At 37.9% G+C, this 15,421-nt stretch overlaps 1 protein-coding gene across 1 annotated transcript in view; it reads left to right on the forward strand.

The window, feature by feature from the left end:
* The window catches only part of grip2b (glutamate receptor interacting protein 2b), a 248,899-nt gene that overhangs the window by 93,430 nt on the left and 140,048 nt on the right, over positions 1 to 15,421 (forward strand). The window lies entirely within an intron of this gene.

Consider the following 15,421-nt stretch of genomic DNA (forward strand, 5'->3'; position numbering starts at 1 on the left):
CTCTGTGGGACAATAAAGGCTGTTTCTTCTTCTTCTTCTATTATGTTCAACTATTTAAACCTTGTGATGCTCATTTAATCTCTCTATATAAACATGAATATATCAAATCTATAGACAAGGGAGAGGATGTTTCTAGTTATTGTGGTTTCTGTGTATAGCTTGCTTGTTATATTAGTTACATTAAGCAATTATGTTTTAGCAGTGTGGGTTGGTTGCTTGGTTTGTTGGTTTCATGCAGCCAAACAGTCCATGTTGAGAGCAAAAGAGGAATTTGCCAAAATTCAATTGCTGAAGAAGTTACTGCTCCAACAGCACTCGTAGTATGTAGAACAACTTACTGGAAGTTTAACCTGTTCAGACTTACACTCTTCTCCATGCACAGTGCAGGTAGGTGAAGCTGGGTCACAAACTACATTTTTTTTCCTATAGAAATTTATTGTTGACACTTGATCAATCGGCTGTTGCCTGACAACAATTTAGGTTTTTGTTAGTTTTTAACTTTTACCTGCATTCATAAACAACAGTAAATCTTCAGCTGGATATCCATTATCCTCTATTCTGATCTCCTGTCTCTCTCCTGTCACTATAAATGATTCCATACAAGAAACATGCACGGTTGAGACCAGCAATCTTAAATATGTCATCAGATTTATTTTGAGAGGCTATTTTTTTGCAGCTGAAGTGACCCACTTTTGCCTCAGGGATCAACAAAGCTCATCATACCTTCTTATTTATCTTGCTGACTATATCTGCAACAACTGATAGCAGCGTTATCATATCATCTTACCAGAGAGAAAACAGCACAGTTTAACCTAAGACTACTTATGAAGTGATATGACATGATGATTATGATTTTTTTTTTTATCCAGGGAAATAATGGGTTTAACATCGACTTGTTTAATGTTGGTTAATTTTACTCAAACTTTAAAATCGTTTCCATTTTTATGTAAGTTGTCTTATGTACAGATGATGGTTGCTTATAATTTGTATCGTCTTGATATAATGCTATTAATGACTCTACACAAAATGAATCTGTCTTTATTGGTTGGTTAAAAAAATACAGAATCCATCTCAGTTTCCATAGAGCGAGAGGCGGGTTCACCCTGGAGGGGTCGCCAGTCTGTTGCAGAGCTAACACAGAGACAGACAAGCATTCACACTCTGATTCACTCCTATGGGCAATTTAGAACCACCAGTTAACCTAACCTCACCTAAGTGTGGAAGGAAACCGGAGAAAACCCTCACAGACACGGGGAGAACGTGCAGACTCCACACAGACCGGCCCTCCCCAGGACCTTCTTGCTGTGAGGCAACAGTGCTACCCACCGTGCTGCCCCAGAGTACAATAACCTTCAAAGTAAAATAAGAAACAACAAGCAGGCGAACAATCATGAAGACATGACAAACACTAAACAAGCTGACAGAGATGAGAGAACATAGGCGGACAGGACAGAGGGATGCAAATACAGAAACACTGCGGAGCACTGGGAACAGAAATATGAACAATAAAATCAAACCAGGAACCAAAATCCAGCATAAACACAAAAACCCAGGACCATGACACCGGAGCACCTGTGGGCAAAATACAACCCATATTATAGAATACTGTATTTTTTTCAGAATTTAAATCTGGAAATGTTTATATTTTATTAATGTACTGATGCAGGAATGTATTTTAATATGTAAATATCTTCAGCGTTTGCTGAAAAAAAAATCAACATTTTCTAACAGGAGGCTCTTGGCTTTGGAAGATGTGTGTTACATCTACAAAAATGTATGGATTTTAACATACCTCATCACTCTGTGTGTTATGTTTCTGTTCAGTTATTCACTATCACCCTTTGTTTACTGAATCTGAGTCAGTGCATATTATCCATCCCTGTTCCAGAGCCTAGTGTAAGCACTTCTATCCTAGAGTATTTCATAAATTATGTAACTGAGTCTTCTGCCACTTGACATTAATGCATTGTAAATAAAACTTACGTCATGCAACTACTGAACCTGCTGGACTGTGTGTAGTTGCTTTCAGGATATTCCACAGTGCAGTGCAGAAGTAAAATGTGCATATTGTTTCATTCTATTGTTTCTGGTTGGCTTTTTGATGAATCTGTTTTTGTTAAAATATAAATATTTGGTGACGTTGGTATGAAACCTAAATGCAGTTTCAACAGCGATGCAACACTGATCAAAGTGAGTTCATTTGGAAGTAAAAACATAAAACATATCTAACACATTAAACACATTAGTAGACACATCTGATGAACCGTTTTCTTTTAGCATCCATGCACTCTGGCTGAACAAGAAACACTTAGATCCATCCTTAAAGTGTTCATGATCTATCTTCTAATTGCTGCCAGTAAACAGTATTTAAATAAGGGGATCCCCATGCTATTCAACCCACGATATCAGATGTTTTGGCTGCTGTGTCTTTATCTGAACTCACAAGATACATTTTTGCAGCCAAATTGAGGTGTCAAATCTCTCTTTTCTTTCTCCTTCTCCCTCTTTTCCTCATTCTTGTGGTTTTCTCTCTGCACCTGTTTTCTGTTGCTGTGATTCTGTTTTTGCTCTTTTTGTCACCCCCCCTCTCACTCACTCTGCTCTCAATCTCTCTTTCTGTCTCACTACAGACGTGTGTGGGTGGATGTTTAATTCCTCCCTCTCTCTTCCTCCAGAACTTTCTAACCTTAAATCACTGACTGGATATCCAAGTGTAATTTATTCTACTTCCTGCTTCTGCTGCTTTTTTTTTTTTGCCTTAATTTCAAAATTGATTATGAAGCCAGGTGTTTTATGAAACAAAATGTGAACGTTATGATTTCAAGATGGTACTGAGTTCTATAAATGTATGGTTTGATAAACACACAAAAGGCAGAGCTGAAAATGGCAGAGTTGAAGATGCTGAGTTTTTCATTGGGAGTGACTAGAGATGAATATATCAGAGGGACAGCTCAGGTTGAGCGGTTTGGAGACAAAGAGAGAGCCAAGGCTGAGATTGTTTGGATATGTGCAGAGGAGGTATAGTGTATATATTGGACAAAAGATGTTAAAGATGGAGCTGCCAGGCAGGAAGAAAAAAGGAAAACCACAGAGAAGATTCATGGATGTAATGAAGGTGGACATGCAGAGGGATGGTGTCACAGAGGAGGATCCCCTTAAGGGAGTGATCGAAAGAAGAAGTGATTATGTAATAATGAGAAACGTATTTAATCTATATATGATTGTATAAATAAAAAAAAATACTCCATGACCAGCAGTTAAATGTTGTGTTCCTAAAAGCACCCCTCACTGGGACAGTAATATGGAAAATGACTTGAAATGTGTTCTCGTGGATCTGTTAGAGTTCATTAGTCACAGCTTAAGTACTGTTCCAATTTAAAGTCTGCTTCTATCCTAGTACATTCTGAAGGATTGAAATATGTTGACCTATTTTTTGTGGACATTTTGGCTGACTTACAGTTATTTGGCCAAATATCCCAGAATATATTTCACACCAGTCAGGAGTCATGCGTCAGGTGATTTTGAGCCAAGCTCAAAGATAACCATTTTCTTTCTAATACTAGGACTGCATATCATTTTAAACAGTAGAGGCTTGTATGAGTAATAACAATAATAATTTTAGATTCTTGCTCATGTTCAAGTTCTTCCTTGAATATAAGGATATCAAGGATATTCACTGATATAGCTCTCCTCAGTATATGAAGACTATATTTTTTGCAGTTCTTGTATTTTGATGTTGCCAGGGATTTGGTTGGTTTATCGTTTCATCCTGTTCTTGATTACTCCTCGCACACCAGTGACCACTGGTAATGTTGAAGTTTTTGTCACATTTTTTTCAGTCTCTATTTCTAAGACTGTCTGTCTTAATTTCTCTGTCAGTTTGGATTAGCATGTCCCAGATAATGATTTTCAGTCACTGCTGATAGCATAGTATCGGTTTGTCTTCGATGCTGTAGTGTTTGCAGATTGTTCAGTGTATATATGTTGCTGCCTTGTTGCGACCTTGGATGAACTCAGTCTTGGCTACAACAGGGCATCCTGAGATTAGGTGTTCTATTGTCTGTTGAAGTTAGATTCTACACATTAAGCTTTTACCATTTTTCAAAATCTTGTTTCTGTAATAGTTGGTCTTCAGAGGTGATTATGAAACCTTCTGTTTCTGATTTAAGGCAGCTGTTGGCAGTCATTTATTTGTTTGTGTTTGGCCCATTTGTCGTTAAGCTGTTCCATTCCTGCTTGCTTTGCCTTCTGTTTTCATCTCTGGGCATAGTCGATAATGGTCTCATTTTCCTGTCTTCTGTATTGAGTAGATTTAGTTTTCTTCTGAATTTGTTGGCTGGATGATGCACTGACAGTGTTTTCTGTGTTTTCTCATGGTACTTGGCAGTACCCAGAAGATGATCTTTATTTTTTGGGGTATATATCAGGCCTAGTAGTGGTGGCTTTGCAGGTGGTCTTGATTTGAATGAGGCCTCTCCTGCCTACTGCTCTTGGGAGGTATCTGCATCTGCTTTGGGGTGGTGCACTTTCTCCATTGTTAGGAACTTTCCTGGTTTGATGCCCTTTTTTTTGAGTTCTCCCATTTTCCAGTTTATGATGGTAAAGGTGTAGGTGACAACTAGGATTGTTACATTGTTCATAGCGTCAATTCAGATTTTAGTCTTGCACTTCTGTAATACATTTTTCAGGTGTTCGTGTTGAATTCCATTATCTTCATCCACACCCAGGTACTTGTATGTTCCTTCTTGTTTTAGATCTTGGGTCATGGTTCCAAGATCAATCTTAGTGTTTTCACTGATGGATAATTTCCCTTCCCTTTGCACATTCTAGACCAAATTCAATGCAGATATCCTTGCTGAAGCCTTTGACGATGGCCAAAAGGCCTTTCTGTTCCTTGTCTGATTTGCCATAGGTCTTTAGGTCATCACAGAGAACAGGGGGTTATGAATGACTCTCCTTGTTTGTATCCATAGCCACTCTTATTCAGAAGAGATGATAATACTGCCAATGCTATGCAGAAAAGAAGAGGTAACATGGAGTCCCCTTGGAAGATGCCACTGTTGACATTGATGCTTGTTATGACCCAGCTCAAAAGCCACAACATAAAGTGGAGACTAACACCAGAGTTTAAAAAAAAAAAGGGCTGTATTTTATATCCCTTGGTAAGCACTGCTAAAACCATTGCAACTGAGAGAGCAGAAGCACAAAAAGTGGTGAGCCTTGCAAACCTGACCTCACACATGCCTTTATCCACACCTCATCAGGTGCAGATAATCAGCAATTAGCAGAGGCAGCACCTGAAACTTACTCACTGCCACTACAGAGAGAGCAGGGCTTGCAGAGGGGTGTAACAATGCTACAGGATGATATTGTCCCCTCATTGTGATTGATTGAGAGTTGCCTTCCATCTGGTCATACTTGTTCTGATGAATGCTGTCATGATTGGAGATACATTATACATATTTCCAAGTACTTTATTATCCCGGGATGTAACACAGCTGTGGGGAACAGAGTCAAAGGCTTTTTGTAATCAACCCAAGCTGTTGTGAGATTTTTGTTTTGGCCCCTTCCAGTTTGGCTTCATTTTTAGTAGCTGGTCTTTGCATCTGTAGCTCCCTTTTTGGCAACCTTTTTGTTCAGTTAGCAGTAAGTTGTTGTCAGTCAGGCGCTTGTATGTTCTGGTGGTTAGTATTGATGTTAAGATCTTGTACATTTTTGGGAGGCATGTAATAGGGCGGTACTGCATTTTATTGATATACATGGTATTTCACTTTCTCCCATATGTTAGCCCAGAAGTTTTTGACAGCTTCTGGCTTAGGTGATTTGCAGATCTCAGAATTCTTCCCTAGTTCTTGGTAGAACCGTTTGGTGTTTTCTCACTGAATTCTGATGGTAGAATATTTTTCTTTTTCCTATTGTCTGATTCTCTGTGCCTTGGCTTGTAGCTGTTGTTTGGGTTTTTATAAAGCTGTTAGATGTCATGTTTGTTTGTGATGTCGTGCTTTCTTGTGAGAGACTTCCTGTTATGAAACACTGTACGGCAGTCAGGATTGGACCCCAAAACAGAACTCAGGAGACAGGACGTGGAACTTAAATAACAGCTTTAATGCTGAATCTTACAAAAAGGAAATACTGAATAAAAACTAGGCAGCGAGCCAGACCTACATAACCAAAAACTTAACACTAGAAACCTGAAACTCGAAACTTGAAGAGGCAGCGCACACAGAGGAACTGATTATGAGGACATGATAAAGCACAAAGGCAAAATGGGTAAATGAGACAACAGGAGACAGCTGGAGAGAACAGGTGGAGAGAATCACGCTAATGAGGCAGGGAGGAAGCAAAACTCAACACAACACACAGGGAACAGGAGGCTAAGAAAATAAGACAAGAAGTGAGCACAAAACAGTAAAAACACAGACAGACCAACACACAGGGGACTTGACACAAGGGAAAGGACACTGAAGGAGAAACTAACCAAGAAACTGAGACCATATAATACTGAGACCAGACAATATAGACACCAAGCCATCCAGGGAACACTCCCAAAACAAAGCTCAAAGGGCCAAAAACTCAAAATGCTGAGCAACAAGCCCATCACACTTCCTCTTTTTTTTTTCTTTTTTTTTAACCCTGACAATATTGTCATTGTTTATTTCAGGTCGGGTTGATATTTCTTCCCCTAGTTTTTGGATGTCACTCTCAAGCCATTTCTTCCAATTTGGTACTGTCGGTTTCTTTTTTCCTTTCCTTCTCATCTTTGTGCCTAAGGTGTCACATACTGCAGAAGTAGTGGCATAAATGGTAGTCCTCGCTGGCTTTATGGGGGGGGGGTTTGTTCCAGTAGTAGATTTTTCAACCCCAGCTTAGTTCCTGGCTGAGGTCCTTTTTCAACTGCACAACAACCGATGCGGTTTGGTAATTGCTTTGGTTGTCCCATCATTTGACATTAGTGTGCCAGAGCCTCATTTAACATCTTATGGTTTCACTAGTTTGTCATACCTGCATTGCTCGAGCCAGAGTTTAATGCTCCCTATGGGGGAAACAAACCCTCCATGGCAAGCAGGGATACTCAACACTGTACCATTAACAAGGAATGCATCATTATTATTATTATTATTATTATTATTATTATTATTATTATTATTATTATTATTAAAGTTTTAATCTTTTTGGCAGCATATCAGAAAACAGCAATACAGTTAATTTTTTGATGTACTGGTCATTCCATTCCAGCATCTTGGTTTTCTAGAGATTATAAAATAAGCCTGCTTCAGCTTGTATTATATTAGTTGTGTAGCTTTTGGAGAGGTATCTACCATGTACCAAACTGCGCCTGACTGCATCTGACTGCACTGGAATTCCAACATGATGATATATAATCAGCATCACTAGTGGCTGTTTTTTTTATTGCTGAATGATGTTCACTTAGATTTCTGCTTCTATCAAAGTTTCACCATAACTCTTAGCTGTCTAATGCAAAGGCCGGTTGTCAGGGTGGTTACTCCAGGGGGCTGGTCCACACAGAGCAGCTCATAGGGAAAGAGAAAGTTCCTTTTTCCCTCATTTATCTTTTTATAACACAGCCAGTTGACTTAGCACACTCCGACAACAAAATTGGCAATTTGCTTCCTCTCTGAATACTCTGGATCAAGAGGTTGATTAGCTGGCAGACACCCATGTTAGAATTCAGATAAACATTCCAAGCACCAGTACCCAGTGATTTGTGACCACACAGAATAATCATATTACTAAACATTCAGGACTGACTCTAATGCCAGTGATTAAACCTAATTGTTTTAACACCATATTTTGGGTGTTTGTAACACAGCATTTCACTACAAAAACTTCATTAGGTAGATTGAAGATCTGCACTTTCCTTTCCAAACAGAAACCAATACTTCTCATTGGAGCTAGAGAAAATTTGCCAATTTGCTTTTCGTTTGAAATGTCTGACTGGAGAGGTCGATTCATTTCATTTCCTGTGCAAGGGCTGATAAAATCAAGCGAAAGAGAACAACAACCCTGTTTTCCCAAAAAAAGAGAGAAAAAAAAAGTTGCTGTAGTGTGTGGTATAAATCAGAACAATGCAACAGTTTGCACATTATTCCGTTTTTTGTTTAACCAAAAATAGTACAAAGGCAACAAATTGGATGTTAAAAAAAATAAATGAAAAAAAGTTTCTTCATGATAAAATAAAAGTTCAAACTCTACCATGCAAAGAACAAAAAAGAAAAACATACAAAAGTAGCCCTCATCTGGGTTTATTTAAAAGAAAAAGATTAAATGGAAAATTGACTTGTAGCCTGATCACTCCAAATTAGCTAAAGTAGAGATGGACAGTCAAGTTTTTTAACACTAAACATAACACAAAGTAAAACACTAAAATCTTATATCAAGTAAGGGGTTATTTTATAGTTTACCACCAGTCTACAAGAAGACCCTCTGATAATGACAGTGTATGTGAATTTAAATCCTTTATTGGAAATGTTAAATTTTGGATGAATAAACAATATTCTGCTAAAAGGTAACATACATTTCATTCATGCCTCTGCTATTAGTTTAAGATACAATTTGTGCCTTGCTTGTGTGTCGTTCAGAGTGCTGTCCATGGTCCTGAAGTAGCACAGCTGCATCTAATCTATTTCTATAATATCCTTAGAGCAAGCTATCTTAAACTCTCTGTAGATCTTTTCATGTTAAATTCCTAACCTGTCAGTCACCTTGATGAACTGTCCATCATAAATTTGAGCTTCATGACACCTGAAAAGATTGAAAAGGCAAGTCAGTAATTGCAATGAAGGATTTTGACACAGACATAAAGGATCAGGGATTGAAGCTATACTAAATATCTGTTTATCTATTTATTTGCATGTAAAAAATAAGGTCACATTATGAAACTTTAAAATTGATTTTTAAGTTGTCATTATGACAAAGCTAAAAAATTCCTACAGGTTCTTCATATGCCAGGCAGACAGAGAACATTAAGTCACAGTGCTGCAATGAAATGTGCACAAGGGAACTACAAATATTTTTACTTTAAACCTGAGTGAGAGCAAGTTATTTAGAGGACAAAAGAACAAAGTAGAATGAATTGCCTACACCAGCAGTATCTTATTATGTCCTCCTAAACCCTCCAGTTTATCCTCCACCTCCCTCTTTCAGAACTGCATGTAAACTAACACACGTACACAAAGGTTTAGAACCATAGCCTACAGTACATGCCATTCTATTTAAGTATTAAAAACAAACAAAAACGACAGATTCACTTACCCACTTGAAATGGACAGTGACTTTTTAGTTTAGTTTTTAATGCATAACAAACAACACGTCTGAACACAAGCACAGGAAGCCAGCCGAGTGTATGGAGTCAGAGCGCGAGAGAGAGAGACCAGCAGCATGGCAGAAGAAAGAGGAAACATGTCTTTTCTGTTCCAACCTTGATCTACCGTGGGGAAAGAACAGCGTTCAGGAGTTTTCTGCCATTGCTGGGAGTAAAAAAAAAAAATCTCCCTCTCTCCTTCTAACTGTCATTCTGCTTGATGCTATTTGGAGCATGAGGAACATCATGTGCTCTGTTAAAGCTTTCACATCTGCCCATGCTGTCACTGGCATGAAACTTGTGCTGTCTGATTTGCTCTCAACTTCCTCGAATGGTTTGGAATTCATATTTTATTATTTCATTTGTATAGTTTATTTGTATTTATTTGGGGTTTTTTTGAAGAAGAAGAAGTTTTTTGCAACTTTTCAACTTTTGTGAAAGTTACCAAACAAAAATTAAACATTTCTCTCAGTGCAAGTGTTCATAAATAACAAGATATCAAACTCATCATTCAAAAATTCCAGATCTTTGATATGCATCCCATATAAGAACGGAAAGAGCTGATTTCCTGTACACAAAATACACAAATTTTATTTTCCAAGTAGGTATACCATTTTTGAAGCTTAGGCTCAGGCTGGGACCGCTTTTTCTTTGAGTTGCAGATTTTGAATTTTTATGAGCTAAAACTCAGTGCATGAATCCCTAAAAGTAGTGGAATGACAAAACACTGAAGCCATGCAGAGTTTAGAAGAGTCTTACTTTTGTTCAAGCAATTCCACTAAATTTATAATCTTGCTTGTGAGGTAGCCATTGCTGTGATGACTATTAATATATAGCAATAATAATAGTAGTAGTGTAACAGTAAACTGCAACATTTTATTATCTGTTTTGTCAGCATCGTTATCAATGTTAGGTGTTTTTGGAAAAAACACATTGTTGGAGACTCTGCTCATAAGTAATTTACTATCCTGTGACTTTTTTTTGCTTTGTAAAAAAAATGTGAAAAGTATTCTAAAAAGTGCTGCACATTATGTAACTGGAAGATGCAAGTAAACTCTAACTGCCAGTCAGTGATCAAGGTGAGCAATCTCAGCAAGTACTGTACAAGGAATTTATAATGAGAAGTCTGAATTTATAATGCATTTTAGACATTTGAGGAATCATGCTAAATAATACTCTAAAAGGTGGGTAAAACAAGCATAGAGTGTTTTACCACATTCTTTATTAGTCATTGTGCAGCTTGTGTAAAGAAAATCACACCTGTTTAAAGAGCTTATGGTAGTTCTTCCTATCAGGTCATTACAGATACAGATATATACAGAATCTAATCATTCCTTTCAATTAATTTCCATTCATTTTTAATAATTCCCATAAGTAAAATCTACCACTACTAGAGAATTAAACTAAACTAAAATAAAATCTCTGTATTTTGTTCTTTAGTGTCTCTTGTGTGAAGTCTGTCTGGTCTCTGTGTTTACCTTTTTGTCTGCGTGTCAAGTTTGGATGTTTGAGTCTGTGTCTCTGTGTTACTTCCTGTTTTATTTTGATAGTCTCTTGTCTCATGTGATTTGTATTGAGTTTAACTTCCCTGGTCTACTTCCTGATTTGTTCCTGCTGTGTTCCCACCTGTCTCCTCTCACCTCATTGCCTGGTGTGTATTTATTGTCTGAGTCTCCCTCTGTTCATTGCCATGTCCTCCCTCGTGGTCGTGTGTTTCCTGGTTCCATGCTTCCCCAGTGTTCAGTGTTAAAGCTGCCCCTTGAGTTTATATTCCTGAATCCCACATGCTGGGTCCTCTTCCTGCCTGCCACACAGCCACACCTTGACTGTTCCTGCTTGTTTAAAATAATATTTACAAAATATTCTGTTTTGGGGTTTTGTGTTGTTGTTGTTGTTGTTGTTTTTTATTAGCACTCAATGATTTTTATTTATTTATTTTTGCTGTTATTCAATCAAAAATACGTTTGACCCTGTAGGATTTAGCTTCCTTAGTTACAGTAGTTTACTATAGGTGTCCCTTTGTATTAAAATAAGTCTTAAAGTAGAGACACTGATAGATGACATGGCTACGTAACAGTCTAAGTGAACAGTGTGCTGAATGATGGAAAAATGGAAAGTGGCCAGAGGAATAGGCCAGAGGTGCTCCAAAATGGAAACATCTGTAGGGATGCTCCTGGTCAGCATTTGTATGACTGCTGCACAGAAACCTTAGCAGCGTATTACGGAATGCCCTTTAATGTCTGATCCATGTTGCTCCAACTTACTACTGAGGACTTACTGCAAATGATCTGCATCTAATGTCTTAAATTAACCATTTTCTGGTTAATTGGTTCTATAATTTGATACTGTTTAAAGGTGTTGATGAAGATTGATTCCCATCTGATTTGGGGAGTTCTGAGCTTCAACTGACTTCTTCTTCAGGACTTTTCAGAAATAATTTGCAGTTCAAGAGGTATGCTAAGTGTGGAAAAAGGAAGAGTGAAATAAGATTTGGTTAATTTAGCTTCTATTCATTGACACAGGGCAAACTAGATTTTTACTCTCAAAACTGACAAACATGTAGAAGAGAAGAACAGTGAGAGTGAAAGAGAGGAGAGGAAAGCAGTCGGGAGAACAGAAGCTAATTTCTGAATAGCTGATGAAGGAAAAAGGCAAAAAAAAAAAAGAAAATCACTAATGATCTGAATGCAAAGGAGGGGACAGAAATAGCACAGATTGTTGCATGTATTTATTTTCACGCTATTAGAAATCTGAGTTGGCTGGCTCACCATGTGTACCATCAAACTTAGGGAAATTACCCTGTGGCAGTTGCTTTCATGTGGAAGCCTGGTGTTACAGACCGGGTGTCCACTGGGAGTCTCTCTTTCACATCCTTGATATGATTAGATATTTATTTTTATGCCTTTCTTTCAGTAGAAAGGACACAGTGTTACAGTAAGTGTTGTTCCTGGGAGCAGAGGTCGGCTAAAGGTTCATCAGTTTATTTCAGCTATGACAAACAGTCAGACTTTAACTGTATAATATGGTGCCACTGTCAGTAAATGCAGACATGTCCATTTATATACCAGGATGTTCCCTTAACTGAAGCCAAATGCCAAATGTTCATAACAATACCACACTTCAATATGTGAGCTCACAACTGTTTTACAGGTGGCAATATATATTGTAGCTGAATATATAAGTAAACAGCTAAATGTGATGACACAAAATGATGATGATTTGTAAGTGTTTGATTTCTCACTTGATGATTCCTGACAGGTATTGCTGTTCCACCAGCTGTTGGTTTCATTTCAGTTTTCTGGAGCTTGGAGAAACCCTGCTGGCACAGAGACAGCTGCTAAAACATATTTTTGTATCTATCATTTCATTACATAAAATTAGTTTATATTAGAAAAGAAATATTAGAAAATGCTTCATTCTATAGCACATTTTCCCTTTTGTGATTTAAAATGTCTCCATTTCTTTCAACTCACTGTCTTTTATGATATTATTAGCTGTCATCATTATAATAACAGCAGCTGGTTTCAGTAGATTTAACTTCAACGTTCTATTACCGCTGCTATTTTATGTATATTACTCTTTTTACTTCTTGATTTCGTAGGTATTTCAAGTACAATTACTGACTGCTGGATAGAAAAACCTGCAAAGTTTCAAATGACAAAGTCGTGCGTTTCAGGAGAGCACTGATGGCCGTCAGAGTGATTTGAATCAACAGCATCAGTTTCAATCAGCTGCACTCTTTAGTTTTTAAGTCATGACAAACTACTAATGCTAATTCTACCAAAAACAAGGTATTTAAAATATAAAAACAGTGGTTTGTACTCAGTATTACTTGTGTGGCTATTAAACTCTTTCACTAAGAGTGAGACATGCTGTACTTTTAATGTTAAGATTTTAATGTGTGCATTTAAATCATCTGACCCTATCAGAATAAAATATGTTAGCATTATATTGGGTTGGAGAGGCTTTTCATATGCAGTCATGAATTAAAATATGAAACCATAATCGGGGATGACTGCACTCTCTCAGGTAAACTCGTTTTATGCACATTTACACTTGGAGAAAAAGAGTCTCAGACTCATCAGGATAGTTAAAGCGGATATTATGCAATTGTCATTATGAGCCTACCTCTGAGGGAACAACACAGCAGCTGCCTTCCTCTTTGCATGGTATTACATGTCAAGGAAGTGTAGTTTGTTGTTGTATTGTAGGATTGAAGCAGCAGTGGGTGCTGTTGCTTTCTGTTGCATCAGATGCCTAAATAGCAAAGACATGTTTGGAGAATAGAGGAGAAAAGGAGAAGTTAGGTGTGGGTGGAAAAGGAAGGAAAATGGGGGAAAACTAATGGTGGTGGTGGTGGTGTGTGTGTGTGTGTGTGTGGGGGGGGGGGGGGGGGGGGGGGGGGGGGGGGGGGTAGTTTGACAAACAGAAAAAATAAGGGATAAAAAGGACAGAAGTGTTTCAAAGTGATGTGGGTGAATGGATAGAGATTAGATCAGATGACAGGATGCCAGGTAAATGACTAAGAGGGAAAAGAGACAAAAAGGAGAGGGAGAGATTGAGAAAAGAAAGTATTAGAAGAAGAAAGGGAAAATTTACGAGTTAATGAGGGACAAGGAGGAGAAAGAGGGAGCTGGCATTTAGATGACAGACAAGAGATGTACAGAAGCAACAGAGGAAAGAATTGATTGAAAGAGGGGAAGATAATGGAGGACAAAGAGAAAGAAATCAATTATCTGTCTAGAGGAAGATGAAGGAAGACATTTGATTTAAATGACTGCTGTAAATGACATCCATCTATCTATCTATCTATCCTATCTATCTATCTATCTATCTATCTATCTATCTATCTATCTATCTATCTATCTATCTATCTATCTATCTATCTATCTATCTATCTGTCTATCTATCTATCTATCTATCTATCTATCTATCTATCTATCTATCTATCTATCTATCTATCTATCTATCTATCTATCGAATGTTACTTGTTTTATGAAATCTTATTCTAATATTTGCCTGCAGGCATATCTCTGTGTTAGTCATGTTGTCTAAATGTTTGTGTACCAGTGTAACTCATATTTGAGTTTGTGCAGTGTTTGTCCTTCTCTGTTTCCCTTTGCTTTGTTTTTTTTTCTGCCTGTATGATACTAGGAGCAGTTTTTCTGTTGCTATGTTGGTTTACAGAGACTCTTTTAGCACACTTAGATCCTTTAAAATTATCTGATGGCATAAGTGAAAAAAAAAAAAAGGACACTGGGGAAGCTGTTGAATGACATTAATATATCACTGCATCAACAACTGGCTAGCCTGTATGTTGGGGAAAAACAAACAAACAAAAAACAAGCTTGAATAGCAGCAGTGGAACTTTAATATAACAGTAATTTGTGTCTATTTCAGATGAATTTAACAGAATCTAGACAAAAATTTTTGATACAAATTGTATGTATGTACATAAACTCAGGTCTTTTCACTTTTGCCTTCACCAAGCCTCCAGCCTCATTAGACTTTTGCTGCCATTTTGAAGCAGCACCACTAAAGTGTAACTTCACCCCCTGGCTTAGAGCTTAACTGCACCCACTGGATAAGTCTCCAATAAGCAGACAGAGGGGTCAGCAGCGACCGAAGAGGGGATTTGAAAGTGTAAGGCAGGAGTTGCCTCAAGCCACCACAGTATGCTGAAAACACTTAACAGTAACAGTAATTCACCTCAGCCGCAGAGTTTCTTATAAGCGGAGGAATATTCCCCTTCCAGATTCTCCTGACCTTTGTTTGGTGGAGGACTGAGATGTTCACAAGGAGCATCAATTCAAGCTGTTGACTCCATCCTAGGTAGAGCCTGAAGCCAGAGCTCACTCGCTCTCTTTTATTTTCTCTCTGTCTCCCCTCCCAACTCTCTCTCTTTCACCATCAATGGGCTGTCCTTCCATTTGTGGTGTGAAGGGAAATAATCAGTACAGCAGTGCTTACACACCGTTAAATCATTTAACCACTACAGCAAAATAAAATCACTAAATGGACTGTTAACCTGGGTCATTTTCAAATATATTCCAATCAAGTGTACACAGTCACTCGAGCAGAGGCTGCAGGACATGCACC

Source organism: Archocentrus centrarchus, chromosome 5 (genome assembly GCF_007364275.1).
Source record: "Archocentrus centrarchus isolate MPI-CPG fArcCen1 chromosome 5, fArcCen1, whole genome shotgun sequence".
Lineage (NCBI taxonomy): Eukaryota > Metazoa > Chordata > Actinopteri > Cichliformes > Cichlidae > Archocentrus > Archocentrus centrarchus.